This window comes from Salvelinus namaycush, chromosome 30 (assembly GCF_016432855.1).
Source record: "Salvelinus namaycush isolate Seneca chromosome 30, SaNama_1.0, whole genome shotgun sequence".
Taxonomy (NCBI): domain Eukaryota; kingdom Metazoa; phylum Chordata; class Actinopteri; order Salmoniformes; family Salmonidae; genus Salvelinus; species Salvelinus namaycush.
In genome coordinates, this window is record NC_052336.1 from 21,270,906 (window position 1) to 21,292,796 (window position 21,891).

General features: G+C 45.8%; 1 protein-coding gene across 3 annotated transcripts in view; it reads right to left on the reverse strand.

Annotated features, from left to right (window-relative positions):
- Positions 1-21,891, reverse strand: part of LOC120024885 (ankyrin repeat domain-containing protein 11-like) — a 132,920-nt gene that overhangs the window by 32,879 nt on the left and 78,150 nt on the right. The gene's annotated exons all lie outside the window — the stretch shown is intronic.

Consider the following 21,891-nt stretch of genomic DNA (forward strand, 5'->3'; position numbering starts at 1 on the left):
GGCCTCTCTCCACAAGCCAGCAGCTCTAATTCATCACATATGAGTAAGTCTATGCACTGTAAGGTACAGTAGAGAGAAGCCGAGACCCTGGTCCAATGCTGGATCCTGCAGCATCCGCTTCACGCTCCTTTACACTGAAAACAACAAATCCTGGCTCCCTCTTCCAACCCCCCAAACACACACCATGTGTGCAGTCTGTCCACACTCCCCCAGGGGTCCCTTCCTGCCACTCTGCAAACAGGGTCAGCCATTTTTTCCAAAGCTGTATTGATGAAATGTTGTACAGTTTTTGTCTTGCGTCAGCATCACCTCCATAAGTCATGAAATTACCTCACCGATTTGAGTTTCACTTTGACATTGTTTTGTCTGGGAGGCTAGGTAAACAAAGCCCACGTCATCCTCACAGCACTGTTTACAGTGGAAAAGCAGCACACCAGGAGCCAAATTGCAAATGCTAAAGGCCTATTGGAGAGAACATTGATCTGCAATCATGGAACAGCACAATTTCGATAAGTGTGGTAAGTGTAAATTTGGCATTTTCAGGCAAAGTGACGTTCCTTATTTTGCTTGCAATACCGTATTGGAAATGCCTTATCCGTCCAATTTCAACAGCAAACGCATGACACACATGGCAGCCATGTTAAAAGGTCTATATAAACAGTCTTTGATGTGTGTTGTTTTGCTGACAGCCCTTCCAGGCACCAATGTCACCTGACAGCAGTGATTGGTCATGTAACTACGCACTTGAGCCATTAGACAAAGCATTGGCTTGCTAGCTAGCTGACTATTCTCAACTACGATTGGTGCTTGGAGAGGGTGGGTGGGTTCACACACAGGTTAGAGCTGTTACTCTTAGCGTGAAATCAGACTATCCCAACAGAGGCAGAGCCTTGTGGGTTCATCGCACTGACCCAGTAGATGAGTAAATAATGTGGTCTTTAATGGGTTCCCAATGGGGACGTTTTTACTGAGACTGACCCCTGGTCAGCAGAGCTGGAGGTTAGACTTTAGCGCTTTCTACTGCTTCTACACTACACAGAGACCTCACCTCTTTCTACTGCTTCAACACTACATTAAGAGCCCTCACCTCTTTCTCCTCCTTCAACACTACACTGAGAGCCCTCACCTCTTTCTCCTGCTTCAACACTACACAGAGCCCTCACCTCTTTCTCCTGCTTCAACACTACACTGAGAGCCCTCACCTCTTCAACACTACACAGAGCCCTCACCTCTTCAACACTACACAGAGCCCTCACCTCTTTCTCCTGCTTCAACACTACACAGAGCCCTCACCTCTTCAACACTACACAGAGGCCTCACCTCTTTCTCCTGCTTCAACACTACACAGAGCCCTCACCTCTTCTCCTGCTTCAACACTACACAGAGCCCTCACCTCTTTCTCCTGCTTCAACACTACACAGAGCCCTCACCTCTTCTACTGCTTCAACACTACACAGAGCCCTCACCTCTTCTACTACTTCAACACTACACAGAGTCCTCACCTCTTTCTACTGCTTCAACACTACACAGAGCCCTCACCTCTTTCTACTGCTTCAACACTACAGAGCCCTCACCTCTTTCTCCTGGTTCAACACTACACAGAGCCCTCACCTCTTTCTCCTGGTTCAACACTACACAGAGCCCTCACCTCTTCTCCTGCTTCAACACTACACTGAGTCCTCACCTCTTCTCCTGCTTCAACACTACACAGAGCCCTCACCTCTTCTCCTGCTTCAACACTACACAGAGCCCTCACCTCTTCTCCTGCTTCAACACTACACAGAGCCCTCACCTCTTCTACTACTTCAACACTACACAGAGCCCTCACCTCTTCTCCTGCTTCAACACTACACAGAGCCCTCACCTCTTCTACTGCTTCAACACTACACAGAGCCCTCACCTCTTCTACTACTTCAACACTACACAGAGCCCTCACCTCTTTCTACTGCTTCAACACTACACAGAGCCCTCACCTCTTTCTCCTGCTTCAACACTACACAGAGCCCTCACCTTTTCTACTGGTTCAACACTACACAGAGCCCTCACCTCTTTCTCCTGGTTCAACACTACACAGAGCCCTCACCTCTTTCTCCTGGTTCAACACTACACAGAGTCCTCACCTCTTCTACTGCTTCAACACTACACAGAGCCCTCACCTCTTCTACTGCTTCAACACTACACAGAGCCCTCACCTCTTCTACTACTTCAACACTACACTGAGCCCTCACCTCTTTCTACTGCTTCAACACTACACTGAGTCCTCACCTCTTTCTCCTGCTTCAACACTACACAGAGCCCTCACCTCTTTCTCCTGCTTCAACACTACACAGAGCCCTCACCTCTTCTACTGCTTCAACACTACACAGAGCCCTCACCTCTTCTACTGCTTCAACACTACACAGAGCCCTCACCTCTTTCTACTGCTTCAACACTACACAGAGCCCTCACCTCTTTCTCCTGCTTCAACACTACACAGAGCCCTCACCTCTTCTACTGCTTCAACACTACACAGAGCCCTCACCTCTTTCTACTGCTTCAACACTACACAGAGCCCTCACCTCTTCTACTGTTTCAACACTACACAGAGCCCCCACCTCTTCTCCTGCTTCAACACTACACAGAGCCCTCACCTCTTCTACTGCTTCAACACTACACAGAGCCCTCACCTCTTCTACTGCTTCAACACTACACAGAGCCCTCACCTCTTCTACTGCTTCAACACTACACAGAGCCCTCACCTCTTCTCCTGCTTCAACACTACACAGAGCCCTCACCTCTTCTACTGCTTCAACACTACACAGAGCCCTCACCTCTTCTACTGCTTCAACACTACACAGAGCCCTCACCTCTTCTACTGCTTCAACACTACACAGAGCCCTCACCTCTTCTCCTGCTTCAACACTACACTGTGGCAGAAAATAGACCTTTCTTAACTGTGCTGCTATAACTTACTTTTGTATGTCTGCAGGGTTCTCCCCAAAGAGTGTAAAAGGGGCGCCTTGCCACATTGTGGACCTGGCTGCGCCACTATGTAAAAAAAAAAAATCGTGAGTGGCTTGTCGTTCTGTGTGAGAAAGAAACATTCCAAACTGACTCTGGGAAAGTTGTGGGACGACATATCCCAAAATCATACCACCGTACATAGATTTTGTTTTTAAGCAATAAGGCTGATGCAACAGATCAGAACGTTGTTAAGAAGTTGATCAACTATTATTAAAGATATTAATTGTCGCTATGGACATAGCTGCGTAGCTGCGTTCTGTGTCTGTAAAGGGTTGCAGAAGATATAACGTCATTGCCCGGCAATACACATGTAATAGGAGCATTATTCTGCATTGAAAATTGACATGACATTTTTTTTTTCTTATAGTTTTAACGGAAAACCAATAACGTGGCAGTTTAAATGTTAAGCAATGTTCAATTTGTCACATCAGTTTTAATGGCATATGTGGAAGTTATAAAATAATTCCATAACAATTTCTATAACGCCTGCTACCAGAAGTTGTTCATCATTAGTGGACGTGCATTATGCAATAACAACAAGGGGCATTTTCCTAGACAGACTTGAAAGCCAGATCAGTGAATATTGCAAAAAGCTAATTAAACTGTTTTGATAAGGGGCCTCCCGAGTGGCGCGGTGGTCTAAGGCACTGCACTGCAGTGCTAGCTGTGCCACTAGAGATTCTGTGTTCAAGTCCAGGCTCTGTCGTGGGTCGGCCGCGACTGGGAGACCCATGGGGCGGCGCACATTTGGCCCAGCGTCGTCCAGGATAGGGTTTGGCCGGCAGGGAAGTTCTTGTCCCATCACACACTAGCGACTCCTGTGGCGGGCCGGGCGCAGTGCACGCTGACACGGTCGCCAGGTGTACAGTGTTTCCTCCGACACATTGGTGCGGCTGGCTTCCGGGTTAAGCGGGCATTGCGTCAAGAAGCAGTGCCGCTTGGATGGGTTGTGTTTCAGAGGACGCACGGCTCTCGAACTTCACCTCTCAAAGTATTTTGATAAAATAATTAGTGGGTCTTATGGTTGAAGGCTTATATTTAGCCTAGGTATAATTTGACAAAGCCCTGAATTCATTAGATTATTCCCAACTTTTTGAAATGAAGTGTATTTATCTTTAATTGTGCAACAAAGTTTATTTTGAGAAAATGTTTAAGCCAAATCCCTCTGCCCTACCCTAACATCGCCAGGCCTTGTGACACACACTGAATTACTCTTGCCCTCATGGTCCCAGTTCTGTTGACCACAGAAATGACCAGTATAATTCTAGGAAAAATGTGGAAAAGTGTATTTAAGGCACTGTGTTTGCTATTTTATTAGTTATACTTTTAGGCTCTAGATTGCAGGAAATGGCAGTTTCAGGTGTTAAAAGAGTCAAAAATCTCTGAGTCAAAACTGGACTCACCTCAATAATCAGTACCACCTTGTTAAAAAATCCTGGGGAGAACCCTGGTCTGGAATATCATGGTAAACATCATGGTAAATGACATAGTATCATGGCTAACAGATGATTATGTCGCTGCAAAAAAAAACATTTCACTCTGAGACAGCACTGTGTCTGTTGTGAAGGACTCCCTGTCCACTGACACGGTAGGACCCATGAGGACACACACTGCTAATAATCTCCAGTCTCCACTCGCAAGCAACTGCATCTGGCTTACAAACACATTTACTGGACACGTTGCTTATGAACATGAAACAGTCTGGATACATAACTACCGTAATTCCATTGGGATGATAAAACAAACAAACAAGCCCCTAAAATGATAGCAAGCCTTAGTAAACAGATACAGTCCTCTGGGAGCTTGTGTGCAGCGGTGGGGGTGGGTTCACTTTTTCCACTGCGTGGGCTGAGCCTCTCCATACGTTTAACAGTATCATATGATCAGCTAGCACGAAAATACACAGAGAGAGATCACATATCTACTACTCCGCCATGAGCTGCAGGGACTATAGGTCCACACAGTGAATTAAAGTTTTCATTGAAAATCACAGAAGCGAGGTGAGGAAGCAATCTTTCCCCATCGAAAGCAGTTCAGCCAAGACTCTTATATAAACTGGATAATAGTTTGATTTGATATATTATTTTTTACACATACATATATACAGTTAAAGTTGGAAGTTTACATACACCTTAACCAAATACATTTAAACTCAGTTTTTCACAATTCCTGACATTTAATCCTAGTAAAAATTCCCTGTCTTACGTCAATTAGGATCACCACTTTATTTTAAGAATGTGAAATGTCAGAATAATAGCAGAGAGAATGATTTATTTTAGCTTTTATTTCTTTCAACACATTCTCAGTTGGTCAGAAGTTTACATACACTCAATTAGTATTTGGTAGCATTGCCTTTAAATTGTTTAACTTGGGTCAAACGTTTTGGGAAGCCTTCCCAAAACAGCCTTTGGAGGAGCTGAAAGTCCGTATTGCCCAGCGACAGCCCCGAAACCTGAAGGATCTGGAGAAGGTCTGTATGGAGGAGTGGGCCAAAATCCCTGCTGCAGTGTGTGCAAACCTGGTCAAGAACTACAGGAAACGTATGATCTCTGTAATTGCAAACAAAGGTTTCTGTACCAAATATTAAGTTCTGCTTTTCTGATGTATCAAATACTAATGTCATGCAATAAAATGCAAATTAATTACTTAAAAATCATACATTGTGATTTTCTGGATTTTTGTTTTAGATTCCGTCTCTCACAGTTGAAGTGTACCTTTGATAAAAATTAGCAGGAAAGTAGGAAAACCTGCAAAATTGGCAGTGTATCAAATACTTGTTCTCCCCACTGTATGTGTATGCATGTATGTATGTGTGTATTTAAAAAAAAAAGTCCTCTGCATATATACACACACAGTCGTTTACAACATAACCAATGTCTACACTCTATTTCTGATCAATTTCATGTTATTTTAATGGACAATTTTCTTGACTTTTCTTTCAAAAACAAGGACATTTCTAAGTGGCCCCAGACTTTCGAACAAAACATGCTCAATGGGTGATGTCTGGTGTAGAGTTCGACCGATTAGATCGGAATGGCCGATTAATTGGGTCCGATTTCAAGTTTTCATAACAATCGGTAATCTGCATTTTTGGACACCGATCATGGCCGATTACATTGTACTCCACGAGGAGACTGCGTGGCAGGCTGACTACCTGTTATGCGAGTGCAGCAAGGTGCTAGCTAGCATTAAACGTATCTTATAAAAAACAATCAATCTTAACATAATCAGAAGTTAACTACACATGGTTGAAGATATTACTAGTTTATCTAGCTTGTCCTACGTTGCATATAATTGATGCGGTGCCTGTTAATTTATCATTGAATCATAGCCTACTTCGCCAAACGGGTGATTTAACAAGCGCATTCGCGATGTGTACCTAACCATAAACATCTTAAAATCAATACACAAGTATATATTCTTAAACCTGCATATTTAGTTAATATTGCCTGCTAACATGAATTTCTTTTAACTAGGGAAATTGTGTCACTTCTCTTGCGTTCTGTGCAACAGAGTCAGGGTATATGCAGCAGTTTGGGCCGCCTGGCTCGTTGCGAACTGTCAAGACTATTTCTTCCTAACAAAGACAGCCAACTTCGCCAAACGGGGAATGATTTAACAAAAGCTCATTTGCGAAAAATGCATAATAGTTGCACGAATGTACCTAACCATAAACATCAATGCCTTTCTTTAAATCAATACACAGAAGTATATTTTTTTTAAACCTGCATATTTAGTTAAAATTAATTGATGTTAGCAGGCAATATTAAACTAGGGAAATTGTGTCACTTCTCTTGCGTTCATTGCACGCAGAGTCAGGGTATATGCAACAGTTTGGGCCAGCTGGCTCGTTGCAAACTAATTTGCCAGAATTTTACGTAATTATGACATAACATTGAAGGTTTTGCAGTGTAACAGGAATATTAAGACTTCTGGATGCCACCCGTTAGATAAAATACGGAACGGTTTCGTATTTCACTGAAAGAATAAACTTTTTATTTTCGAAATTATAGTTTCCGGATTTGACCATATTAATGACCTAAGGCTCGTATTTCTGTGTGTTATTATGTTATAAATAAGTCTATGATTTGATATGTGATAGAGCAGTCTGACTGAGTGGTGGTAGGCAGCAGCAGGCTCGTAAGCATTCATTCAAACAGCACGTTCGTGCGTTTGCCAGCAGCTCTTCGCTGTGCTTCAAGCATTGCGCTGTTTATGACCTCAAGCCTATCAGCTCCCGAGATTAGGCTGGTGTAACCGATGTGAAATGGCTAGCTAGTTAGCGGGGTGCGCGCTAACAGCATTTCAAACGTCACTCGCTCTGAGACTTGGAGTAGTTGTTCCCCTTGCTTTGCATGGGCCGCGGCTTTTGTGGAGCGATGGGTAACGCTGCTTCGAGGGTGGCTGTTGTCGATGTCTTCCTGGTTCGAGCCCAGGTAGGGGCGAGGAGAGGGATGGAAGCTATACTGTTACACTGGCAATACTAAAGTGCCTATAAGAACATCCATTAGTCAAAGGTATATGAAATACAAATGGTAGAGAGAGAAATAGTCCTATAATAACCTCAACCTAAAACTTCTTACCTGGGAATATTGAAGACTCATGTTAAAAGGAACCACCAGCTGTCATATGTTCTCATGTTCTGAGCAAGGAACTTAAACGTTAGCTTTTTTACATGGCAGAATATTGCACTTTTACTTCCTTTTCCAACACTTTGTTTTTGCATTATTTAAACCAAATTGAACACGTTTCATTATTTATTTGAGGCTAAATTGATTTTGATTGATGTATTATATTAAGTTAAAATAAAAGTGTTCATTCAGTATTGTTGTAATTGTCATTATTACAAATAAATAAACACATAAAAATATATATTTTTATTTTTTTTATTTTTTAAAAAAGCTGATTAATCGGTATCGGCTTTTTTTGGTCCTCCAATAAATCGGTATTGGCGTTGAAATATCCTAATCGGTCGACCTCTAGTCTGGTGAGCATGCAGGCCATGAAAGAACTGGGACATTTTCAGCTTCCAGGTATTGTGTTCAGATCCTTGCGACATGGGGCCGTGCATTATCATGCTGAAACATGAGGTGATGGTGGAAAATGAATGACATGACAGTGGACCTCAGGATCGCGTCACGGTATCTCTGTGCATTCAAATTGCCATCGATAAAATGCGTTGTGTTTGTTGTCTGTAGCTTACGCATACCCATTCCATAACTGCACCCCCAACATGGGGCACTATGTTCACAAAGGTTGCCCACACAACACCATATACGTGTTTCGCGGTTGTGATGTCGGTTGGACGTACTGCCAAATTCTCTAAAACAATGTTGGAGGCGGCTTATGGTAGGGAAATTTAATTCTGGCAACGGCTCTGGTGGACATTCCTGCAGTCAAAAAGCCAATTGCACGCTCCCTCAAAACATCAGACATCTCTGGCATTGTGTTGTGACAAAACTGCCCATTTTAGAGTGGCTTTATTGTCCCCAGCACAAGGTGCACATGCGTAACGATCATACTGTTTAATCACCTTCTTGATATGCCACACCTGTCAGGAGGATGGATTATCTTGGCAAATGAGAAATGCTCACTAACAGGGATGCAAACACATTTGTGCACAACATTTGAGAGAAATAAGCTTTTTGTGCATACGGGCAATTTCTGGGATCTTTTATTGCAGCTCATGAAACATGGGACACTTGACATGTTGCGTTTATATTTTTGTTCAGAGTATATTCATGTCGTAGTTTCCAGTCAACTCCATTTCACTCCAAAAGTTACTTCAACCAGTGAATGCTAGCGATGGTTAGCTATGTTAGCTATTCTCCCAGTCCGTCTTAATGAGCGTTATCATGCTAATAGCACACCCTGCACACGAAAATACACAAACATTCCCAGCTAATGAGAAAAGAGTGATGGTATTTAATTGAAGAGAATGAACAAGATTTAACAAGGCAACCTCTGGGTTAATTTGAATTGGCACCAACGGCAGATTGAGGTATTTTTAACATCTGTACCCCACTACGACCCATGTGACCACAGCGAAACGTCAAGACGTGATGACCTATTGATGAGCCAAAAACATCCAGCGGAGATACCTGGTACCTGGTACCACAACACCAACCCTCCAGTGATTGGGGGAGGACCACGTCAGCATTCTGAGTGTGGCAAGCCCTGTAGGGATAGGGGCAGAGACCCCAAGGAGAAGACAGGGAGGAGGGGTCTGCCAGACTGGATAATAGCTCAGTGAGGCGCACAAGCAAACACAAAGACAACACACGCACAGGATGGAAATAGAGTCAAATAAATGCTGTGCTTTGATGCGGTTTGGATGACGTCACTCCTGGCACGCTATACCATGTGACAGAGTGTAAGAATTGGACGTGCAAAAAAACAAAACAATTACAGGCAGAGAAATGGGAAAGGTGGTAGAAATAAGCGATCTCTGTTTCAGCCTGAGGTGGTGGAGAGGAGGTGGAGAGGCTACAGCCAGGACTAAGACACATCCCCTCTGCGTCATATCACTCTCTCTCTCCCTCCGCTTCTCTTCATGTCTCCCTCTATCGAGCCACTCCCTCTGCGGTCAGACAGAGGCCAACGCTTCAGCTCACTGCGGGAAGTCGTTCTTCCACACGCACACGCACGCACAGCGCCGATGAGGGTATTCTGAAGGCCCCTGCTGCTACAGCGAAGATGAAAAGCAGATCGGTAGACCCCCACCCCCTCCCCTCCCACCACTCCTAAAACTCAGGCCTGTCATCAGGTCCACACCACTGCTTTTTCCACTACAGCAGCTGCTCTCATTTTAAAAATGTAGAAAGCTATACCGCCACAGACCCTGCAGCTGCACGTAGTCATTCTGCGTGGTGGGTGTATTTAGGGAGATTTGCCATATTATTCTCTCCATACCTCGACTAGACACGAAAGCAACTGCACAGTCCCTGGCATTCAATTTCTAGTGCTGCAATGTCTGTTATGGTTATAGTGTATGATCAATCACCAGCCTACACTGTCCGTCATTCATCGTTGTCATAATCATGGTTTGCTAGATCACAGGAGTTATTGAGAGCTACCTAATGAGTGGAGAGCAGGAGCAGTGAGGCCCTTCCTGCTGTGTGTACCATCCTGGCGGCTGTGCAGTCTATTTACATTTCATATAAGAGAGGGGCGCAGCAGCTAGCCCTGTTTAGTGTGCAAATAGAGCCAGCCTGGCCCACTCCAGTATCCAGGCAACCAGAACCCAGATTGGCGGTGCAGCCCCTGACCCGCACAAATTCATTTCATTAGAGGCCTTTGTAGGGAGGGGGCAAGACAAACAAGCCGAGTAGAGATGCATTAAGGTTGTGATGAACGGAGTGGCCTGGGGGGAGGAGATGGGATGGAGGGGGCTACGTCTCATCTCTCTCACCTGAGAGATCATAGGCCAGACAGACAGGACAGGACCTCCATCCAGACTGGTCAGCGCTACCTGTCTACCCAGCAATCTCTGGTCTGAGAGCAGGGGGCTGGAATCCAATAACTTCATCTGATATTCTGAGCATGATAGCTTTCCCCTACACCTCTCCCTCTCTCTCTACTGTGGAGAGAGCACTCCGACCAACACAGCTCAGTGATGCTGCTGGTCTCTCTGGTAAATCATCTCGTCTTTCTCTGCCAGTGACGTAGGCGAAGTGAGGTTGTGCCATATATTCTGCCATGCACCAGGGAAAGCTAGAGAGGCTGGGAAAAAACCTGTATATTTCTACCCTCATATTGGAATCCATCTCTTCGTCGCTGACTCACTCATCTTAGTGCTCCTCCCTCTCCACGCATCCTTCCTCTCCTCATCCTCCTTTCTCTTCTCCTCTCCTATCCAAAGCTCAGCATCTGATCCTACCATCTCCTGGTCAAACAGAAATGAGAGAAAGGCAGAGCGCCTGACATTGCCACAATAATAATACACACTGGGCTTGTTGCCTGGCAACGCGGGGACAGGACACATGTACCGAACGAGCTGGCGGAATGAGAGAGCGTGTGAGAGGGGGGAGGGATGGAGAGTTGGCGTAATAATGGTAATGTATGCCTCTGCATTCTAAGCCTAGCCAGCGATGAGGATCCATTTCTGCCCTTCACCTTCTAAAAGTGTAAGACTATTTTCCCTGTGCAGTCTCTCCACCCTAGTCTTAGAGAGATGGGGATATTCCACAGTAAACACCATGGATACACAGACATCCACGCAGTCACGTCCGGGCACATTTTGTCTCCGGGCTCCAGAGATGCTCGAGGTGTCACTGTCGTCATGCTGCCCAGTCCTAACTAGCCTCACATCAATGGAGCGCAACAAGAAGGAGACCGTGTCCTTCTCCCTAGCAACCAATGCTAGCCAAGTAACTACCTAGTTTATTTTGATTCAATGAAGAGATCGATGGCTGATTATTATTGAGTAGCTTGTATCTAGGAGCAGGATGGGCGTGGTACTGTTAACCACCTATACTGCACACGATAACAGGATGGTGACATTTCCAACATACAGGGTATTGGGATTGGTGGCAATTGCACACCCTTATTTACCTTGATTGACTCCTTTTAAATAAAGTGAATGGATTTAGAGGCACTTCAGCTAATTAAGGGCTCTACCAGTGATGAGGGGAGGCCCCTGATCCGAAGGAGGGGAACTAGGGTAGTAGAGCAGGGATTGGGCGGAGACAGACGGATTTAAGGAACAACTACAGTAAGGCGAGGGAGGGCAACACACGTTACTCTAAAAGTCACACTGTCTCTACATAATCCTGGTAGATTTCACCCTCTAACGTACACTAACATAAAACATCGAGGCTAGGCTGGAGCTTTAATCATGAATTCAGGGGGCACGTGCAGGACGAATCCCCCACAAAAATCAGAAAATAGGCCAGTCGGCTACTCTGCCTACGTATTATGCCCGCATGTACACACCACACACACACTTAAAACCATGCACACAAAGCACCCAGCTAGCTTCAAACCTGCAGCTCAGCAGGCCATCTCCATAATGGATAGTACATCTGCTTTTCTCTACCGTGGCTCTGGCATCACTAGCAGGTTGCTCTGAATGGTTATTGGATTTCCACCTAGTACTGCACACGCATTGGCCATATTAAAAAAAAGGGCATTTCATAATGCATATTCATACAGATCAATGGAGCGTATAACAGGGAGTCCATCTAATCAGAAGTGCATTTACATTGGGCCTATCAGCGGCTAGGAGGCCGGTGCTATTGCCATGGCAGCGAGCTAGATAAAGACATGCTAGACTAGGATCTCAGAAAAACAAAGCCTAGCTCACTGCAACAATGGCACTGCTGTAGTATTTACTTACGTCCATGGGACCTGTTAAGTGTCATTACTGTAACTCACTAGGGGCCATCATCCCACCCAATCAGAAGTGCATTAACACACGAATCTGCTTCTCAAAGATCTAGAAATTAATCTCAGTGGATCCCAATGATGACAAACAAGACTGGCCAAGACTGAGCCATCTCTCTCTACTTCCTCTGAATGTAGAAGGCAGCTGGGGTAACTGCAGTTGTTCCTCAGAGCTCAACCTCCAAACAGGAGGGCCACGACAGGATTAGCCCCGAACAGCCTCTCACAAGCTCCCTCACGCGCATATAGTCTCACACAGTAATACGCCTCCGCACCTCACTCAACCCCCTACACATGCACCTCACTCAACAACCCCACCCCCCCACTCTACAACTAATGAGCTGAGGCCTGAGCCTGGACCCACAGCCCTGAGAGGAGGAAGGCCTGAAGGCCTGCCGTGCCTCAGTGGGGGAGGAGAACATACACACATACGTAAATAATGTAGGCTTACACGTGTGTGTGTGTGTGTGTGTGTGTGTGTGTGTGTGTGTGTGTGTGTGTGTGTGTGTGTGTGTAGCCAAACATGTGCCTACGGAGGGCAAAGAGCAGCACACCATTGCAGGTCTAGGCCTGGTGGCAAAGCGTAGAGCACTCAGAAACCAAGCTCTGTTCTGTTTATAAATCGCTCAGCTGAAGCACTGCCCTTTACAATGCGCTGTGAACGGCGACAGCATCTTAAACCCCTTAAACAAATCACCTGATCTCACGTAGGCAACACAAAAACACCACCACATTCACAAAGCTATGCAACATAATCAACCTGTTAGTGCGTGACACACCCATACGCCCACATCTGTGGAGGGAGAGGTGTGTTGTTCTCCCTCTCGCTGTTATGTTTATACGCTTGCCGTTGGTTGGCTGATCACGTGGCCCTGGCGCACACAATAACTGTGGCGTCGGCGTGGTCCTTCTAGGAATCAGTGAGAATAGCCGTGACGCGCAGACTGATAACAATTGGAGTCAGAGTGCTGTGGCCAGCCATGCGGCACTGGTAGAGGTGAGGGCTGCAGCTCCTGCCAAGCCAAATCTTGTCAGGGTGAGACTGCAGCCAAAGAAAGGCGGGGGAACGGCAGAACGACCCCCATCAAACATGCCCTTACTACCTCACACTGGAAATGAGGCCCATCAACTATATTACAATCTCTAATCAAAATGCTAGCATTAAAGACACCAGGGTACTATCAACATGACACCAGGATCCTCTCTCTCCCGGTGCTAAGGGGGGGCTTGACCAATACGTGGGGGGGGGGGCTAAGAAAATAGCTGCTTTTCATGACTTGAGTTAAGGGAGTTCTTGTTTTTTTCTCCAATAGAAACAGATTTGGCACACAGCACATTCGATATACATGTAGTTTTTAATTGAATTTGGCCAAAGCGGGAGCAGGCGTGACACAATGATATTCAACAAAATAGATATGTCTTTCAGCAATAACACAAAAAAAAATCCAAAATGTGACAAGAAGTGCATTTATTCCATCCATATGCATAATCAGACAACTGTGCATTTGTAATAACGTTTCGGATGAAATGGCTATCACAACGTCAGAAATGACATAATATCCAAAGTGCAGCCACAACGAGAAGTACAATACATTTAGCCTGCAAACACTTGGAAAACGAACTGGCTATCATCACAATCTTAGTGATTACATTTCTATTGCAAATAAACAACTTGTAGGCCGACGATATATATGCATCTTGCATTATTGGTTATAATGTTACGGATTAAACGTCTATCACAACGTCAGAAATGAAAGGACCAATATCCACAGTGCAGCCACAACGAGAAGTGCATTCATCCTATGCCTGTCAACTGTGCACACATGGTGTAAAACAATCTTACCCGTACCCAAACACGCGCGTGTGCCATCGTGCGCAAATTGATTTTGTCCCCCCACACCAAACACGATCACGACACAGGTTGAAATATCAAAACAAACTCTGAACCGATTATATTCATTTGGGGACAGGTCGAAAAGCATTAAACATTTATGGCAATTTAACTAGCTAGCTTGCTGTTGCTAGCTAATTTGTCCTGGGATATAAACATTGAGTTGTTATTTTACCTGAAATGCACAAGGTCCTCTACTCCGACGATTAATCCACACATAAAACGGTCAACCGAATCGTTTCTAGTCATCTCCCCTCCTTCCAGGCCTTTTCTTCTTTGGACTTTATATGGCGATTGGCATCTAAACTTTCATAGTATTACCATGACAACCGACGAACTCAGTTCGTCTTTCAATCACCCAGGTGGGTATAACCAATGAGGAGATGGCAAATGGGTATCTGCTTCTATAAACCAATGAGGAGATGGGAGAGACAGGACTTGCATTCAGCGTTCAGCGTCACAAATAGAACTGACTTCTATTTTAGCACTTTGCAACGCAGACGCTTGTTGGCGCACGCGAGCAGTGCGGGTGCAATGATTGAATAACATGTATGTGTACATTTATTTTGCAGTTCGCGAGCGGTGTGTCAGCATGTTATAGCGATTATATTTCTATTGCAAAAATACTTGTAGGCCGACTGCTAAAATGCTTGAGGGGGCTTAACTAGGGCTAGGCAGATTAGTGACGGTGCTATAGCCCCCCCTAGCCCCGGTGTAGAGCCATGCCTGCTCAGGTGTTTCCCCATTTACTGTGCTACAGATAAATCAAATGAAAGGAGAGAAGACATAGCTAGCATGGTTTCTCACAGATAACACTCAGCAGGAACATCACTGCCTACCACTCAATGTGTATGTGTGTATAATCAGTGTGTGTGAATTAGTGTGTGTGTGTGTGTGTGTGTGTGTGTGTGCATGCTCGTAAGAGAGATAAATGTGAGGCGCTGTGACTAGGGCTCCATTAATTAAGGATTATGGGAGGAGGTAAAAATAACCGTGGAGCGGAGCTGGATAATGAACAAAGCACGGGGGAGGAACACAGGGAGATGGGATGTGACCTTTACTAACATGAATATGAAAACATCATCAAAACAATACGCCATCAAGCTCTGCCTGCACCCATCTTGTCGTGCTAGGATGAAAAAGCTGTCAAAACCTTTCCCCGACGTAACGGGACTACGCAGTCATGTGTGAAAGACACTCAGTAGATTACTGATGGGATGGGAAGCGTGGGGCTGGCAGGTTTACCAGAGAGACCATGGCTGGAGAGGTTTCTCAGGCCTCTCAGCCATACTAGTGTTGTAAATGTCTGCCACTGCTAGATTAGCTCCTCGTGGGTCAGTAGCCTAGATCTAACTGGGAGAGTGTGTGTATGTGTGTTTCTGGGGCTCCTAAGAGTAGGCTGGGGTGCCAAGACAGGCCGAGGCCCCAGAGCCCAGACCACAGGCAGGCTGACAGGGGACAGACAGTTGGCAGGGCTGCCTGAGACAACAGCATAAACAACCATGAGGAGTGGAAACCCGATCCCTCACAGTGGAAAAAACCCTCAGCGCACCAGGCAGGCAGAACAGCAGAGAAAACACTGCCATTATACCACCTCATTCCACATGGAGCCTATCTGGCTGGGGAGCAGATTCACAGGAATCCTGGCCTGACACACACGTCCTCTCTTGCTCTATGGGAAGTTGATTGGGAGCATTCCGGGGACCAAACAGAATTCTAATTTGTCCTGGTTCAGCAGTAGCAGTGGCATGAGAGGAGCCGCTCCCTCAGATCCCAGATGAATTATATATCAATGAGCAAGATGAAAGGCCTCTAACAGCACAGCACGGCAGTTTGAGAGCTGGGGCGGGGCCTGGGGTGCTGCTATGCACCCCCAACTGCCCACTGAGAGGTGGCTGGCTAAAAAGGGTACAGCCAGGGATCCACCGTGTGTGTGTGTGTATGGCTGGACGAAGGGAACCAATGAGCTGGAAAACACTGAACGCTTGGGTCAAGGTGAACGTCACATTCTAATGAGCTCAGAAGTTATTTCCCAGCGCCAACGCCCCCCTGGGGATCTCTGTATAACTTTGGAACATGTTCTCCAACCAAGCACACCAGCAATTACAGCCACAGATGACCTGGAGCAGGCGGGCTCCACTAAATATGCTCTTTCCTTCTGAATACATTCCACCTCCAGCTCGGTCGTTCAGTCGCTCCCTGGTTTCCCCTTTCTATCCTCTCTGCAATGTTGTCCTCCCATACATGTATTCTCATTGCTACTAAATTAAATCACCATTGGCCAGCCCTGAGCCCCACATATCCAGGGCAGTCCCCTCCCTCAGACAGACACACTGTGTCCACAGCCGGCCAGCCCTGAGCCACACAATGGAACAATCAATACTCTCATTAGACAAAGTAGACCTGCGCCAATTAGTGGTTTGGACTAGTGCCATCCAAGAACCCTTCCACTGAATCAATGACACTGGTCAACAAATATGGCAGTTTCCAATGACTAGGCTACCTGCATGGCTAGTCAGAGGGGATGTGAATGGATTAGTATGGAGTGTTTCTCTCTGCTGCCTGCAGTGGATGCTAATGCAGGTCTGTTATACCCAATTCACATAGGATTTGTGGTACATTGCATGAGAAAAGAATTGGGCAATGTTTATATGGTCCCCTTTGAAATAGCCAAATGTTTACCACATTCTTGTCACCATTCGCCTTTCATATCACCATTGCTTTTGCCAGGAGGAAGCAAGAGACATTAAACTTTGACCCTGTTGTTGTGATCATCAAATCAAAGTTTATTTGTCACGTGCGCCGAATACAACAGGTGTAGACCTTACAGTGAAATGCTTACTTACAGACTCTAACCAGTGCAAAAAAGGTATTAGGTGAACAATAGGTAGGTAAAGAAATAAAAACAACAGTAAAAAGACAGACTATAAAAGTAGCGAGGCTACATACAGACACCGGTTAGTCAGGCTCATTGAGGTAGTATGTACATGTAGATATGGTTAAAGTGACTATGCATATATGATGAACAGAGAGTAGCAGTAGCGTAAAAGAGGTGTTGGCGGGTGGTGGGTGGGACACAATGCAGATAGCCCGGTTAGCCAATGTGCGGGGGCAGTGGTTGGCCGGCCCAATTGTCATGGTAACCTGAGTGACAGCAAGCTCGTGAACGCAAATTCCTCAGACAAGAATATGATTACTACGTCGGTTCGTCTGTGATACCGGAAATACCTTTCAGACAAATAAAATGCGTTGGCGGTATGGTAAAGTTGGTGGGAAAATGTCTTGGTATGAAAGGGATATTATTCCCTCCTCGGTGAGGCTAAAGTGTCACTGAGCTGTGACTGGCTGCCCATGTTGTGTGTGTCACTGGGCAGTAAAACTCCACACGTGTCAGGGGAGAAGATACATTTTTTTTTTTTGATTACGAGACAGAGGATGTATCCCGTTTGAATAATAAATGTAGATGCACAAGCAGAGAGAGAGAGAGAGAGCGCAAGGGAGGAGATGGAGAGGAGAGGGAGAGCAAGAGAGAGGAGAGAGAAAAAGGAGAGAGCGAGAGAGAGAAAAATCGAGAAAAAGGAGAGAGGAGAGAGAGGAGACGGAGAGCGAGAAAGAGCAAGAGAGGAGAGGCGGGTGAGAGAGAGGAGAGAGAAAGAGAGAGAAAAAGGAGAGAGTAGAGAGAAAGAGAGAGAAAAAGGAGAGAGTAGAGAGAAAGAGAGAGAGGTGGAGAAATAAGCCTACTAGCTATAAGCTCACAACATGAGATGGAATAAAAACAGTCTTCCTTCCCCCTCCTCATAGCTGACTACTAGACGATGTGAGGAGCAGCCACTCTGAATTCAGAGCACATAGCCTCACGCTACAGTGCATTCTGGGAAGCCCTCTCCATTAGCAGCGCTGGAGCGGCATACACACACAGGCCTTGTTCAAGGGAGCAGATGGAATTGGGAGGAGGTGGGGGAAGTAAAGGAAGCCCCACTACCTTCCAGTCAAGATGACCTCTTCCTCCTCAGGAAAACAGCTAAGCTTGGAGACAGCTCCACAGCACACGACAGAGTTATATATATTTTTAAACATTTTTATTTAACCTTTATTTAACTAGGCAAGTTAGTTAAGAACAAATTCCTATTTACAATGACTGGCTACCAAAAGGCCTCCTGCGGGGACAGGGGCCTGGGATTAAAAATAAATACAATATAAATATAGGACAAAACACACATCACAACAAGAGACTACACTACGTAAAGAGAGACCTAAGACAACAACATAGCAAGGCAGCAACACATAACACAACATGGTAGCAACACAACAACATGGTAGCAGCACAACAACATGGTAGCAGCACAACAACATGGTAGCAGCACAACAACATGGTAGCAGCACAACAACATGGTAGCAGCACAACATGGTACAAACATTATTGAGCACAGTCAACTGCACAAAGGGCAAGAAGGTAGAGACAACAATACATCACACAAAGCAGCCACAACTGTCAGTAAGAGTGTCCATGATTGAGTCTTTGAATGAAGAGATTTAGATAAAACTGTCCAGCGAACTGAAAAGACGAGCAACCCAGGGATGTGTGTGCTTTGGGAACCTTTAACAGAATGTGACTGGCAGAACGGGTGTTGCACGTGGAGGATGAGGACTGCAGTAGATATCTGAGATAGGGGGGAGTGAAGCCTAAGAGGGTTTTATAAATAAGCATCAACCAGTACGTCTTGCAACGGTTATACAGAGATGACCAGTTTACAGAGGAGTATAGAGTGCAGTGATGTGTCCTATAAGGAGCATTGGTGGCAAATGTGATGGCCGAATGGTAAAGAACATCTAGCCACCCGAGAGAGCACCCTTACCTGACGATCTATAAATGACATCTCCGTAATCGAGCATGGGTAGGATGGTCATCTGAATCAAGGTTAGTTTGGCAGCTGGGGTTGAAAGACGAGCGATTACGATGGAGGAAACCAAGTCTATATTTAACTTTAGCCTGCAGCTTTGATATGTGCCGAGAGAAGGACACCTGTGGACAGAGTTTTAGCCTGCGCTAGGTAGTGGAGACACAATGGCAACACACTCACATTCTGAGCTTGTACAGAACCGTGGACATCTTGGAGAGCAGCATGGCCGTGTCATTCCCTGGGGCAGCACTGAACCAGACTAGCACCATTTGCCCTGGTGCTCCCTCCCCCACAATGACTGCAGAGCAGAGCAGGCCTCGAGGCCGGCTGGCACAACGCTCCTGGAGTAAATATCAGTAAATTGGGAAAAGTAATGACTGCAATAAAATCACTTTAGTGAGCCTCGCTCCCAGCAGCCAGTATTGGGTCTGAGTGCTTTTAAGAGGCTCCGAGCAGACTTCCTCACTGATTTTAATACAGGCCTTTAATGCCTTTAATGCAAGTGTTAACATAAAGCCAACCCGTTCACCACTTTAACCCAGGCCTCCTCCATTATTCCTGCAAAATGTACTATGTGGAATACCATACATCTGTACCCAGTAAGAGACTGTCTGGCCCGAGTATTACAGAGGTAGAACGAGGGGAAGGCTGACACGGTGATATCACATCATTTCTCACAGGAGCTATTTGCATTCAGTAAGAAGGTGTAACGTTCTTCTGTTCACTGTTTACTGTTTTGTCAGTGCAATGCCAACAGGACACAGCTCTGCTGTATGGTATGCTGTATGGTTCCCTATGGGGGTGGCTGGCTGGGCTGAAATGGCTCCAGAGTGCTGAAGCCAGTGAACCAGGGCTGTGTGGGCGGCTTCAGCAGGATATCAGGGTCTTTGGGACACACTCACTCCAGCTATGAGCGGAGTCCTCTGTGTAAAAGAAAAGATCTGAGTCACAAGACTTCCCCGGCGGAGACGGTCAGCTGAACATGGCAGTCTGTCCACACACACACACACACACACACACACACACACACACACACACAACACACGAGGGCTTAGTGTCAACAATGACTTCACAAATCCAGACCAATGTTTTCCTTTGACAACCATACACCAAAGAAATTGCTCTCTTGCACTCCGGGCCAAGAAATGTGCTTTCCTTCAATCTGTTCCTTGGTTGGCTGTGGTGGGAAAACACTTGTATAGCTGTGGCTGGTGTTCCCCCTTCCCATAGTGTCTGTATTTGAGCCTTGCGCCTGCTCCTGGCCCCAGAAAGGACAAAGAGCCCTGGCTATTGAGCCCTGGTCTGATTTAGCCCAGGCAGGGAGCAGCAGTGTTTGGCCCCTATTGGGTTTCAGCTCAATGTATGGACAGGCTTCTCTGTCACAAAGGCCACTCTGTTCTGGAGCCTCATTGGGGGAGTAGGAAGGCCGTGACCCCTCAGACTCAGAGAGGGGGTTGATGAGGAGGGTAAACGGGGAGGGGGAGGGGGAGGGGGGGGGGGGGGGGGGGGGGGGTTGACCGACAATTTGGCTCAAACCAGTGCATTGTGGATCTCTTCAACTTATTCCTCTCTCCTCTTTTCCAAGTCAATAATTCAAATGAACGACCTGTCCAGCAGAAACCAGGTGACAGTACTTACCAGAAAGGCCTTGAGGGACCCCCCTTTCCAGCCAATGACGTGTCTTTTGGATGTCAACATTTCAAGCTGTGCCTATCTCTTCATACAATTTGATAATTCATAGTATCGTCACGGTCAGACTATTGTCAATTTGTCGTTAGGCTAACTTTTAATATGTGTGAAATTTGTTTCAATATAGTTTAGGTATAGTTTTGATGGGCCATCTGCGCAGGCTGGCTGGCTGTGAATAACTGGTGGTGAATGAGGGGTGATATGTCCTCTTAAAACTGCGTATAACAAAAATTACTGTTGGCGACATTAAGATTCTAACAACGACAGTGTGTTGTTATATAGACTTATTTAGGAAAAGTCAAGGACGGGGGTGGGGGGGGAACTATAAAAAGGGGAGAGTAATTAAACATGTAAATGAGTTGAGAGTCCACATGACGTTGTCAGCTTTTCCAGTGCTAAAAGCACACACTTCCTCATTCGCATGGATTCTGTAGCTTGCACTTTTACACACCCTGCTATGGCCTGTGTTGGCCAAACTTTTAACCCCATGACCTCAAATATAAATTGAGTCAAAAGACCAGCCTGACTTATCACATCAATGGAGGGAAAAGACATGAAAACACCAGAGTCACAACACAATTTCCCTGTGTAATTGTGTCTGTGTAATTGTGTCTGTGTGATTGAGTGAGAGTAAATCTCTCTCTGTGTGTGTGTGTGTGTGTGTGTGTGTGTGTGTGTGTGTGTGTGTGTGTGTGTGTGTGTGTGTGTGTGTGTGTGTGTGTGTGTGTGTGTGTGTGTGTGTGTGTGTGTTTGTGTGTGTGTTTCAGCTCTGCACTCCTCTGAATGGAAACTGCAGTAATGGACAGAGGTGCAGGCCTGAGGGGGATAGTTCTTCCCTTTTTCACAGGGCATCACCACTCTGTCTGTAATCAAAGCTGCAAGACACTTCCAGACACCAACTCCAACCAGATGTATGCAATTTAGACAATTAAAGCTTTCCCCTAACACTCGGCAGCTCTACCGCAACACAGGCACTGAGCAGCCTGAGCCTCACATAGTCCCTGCCTAACCCAGTTAGCTGAA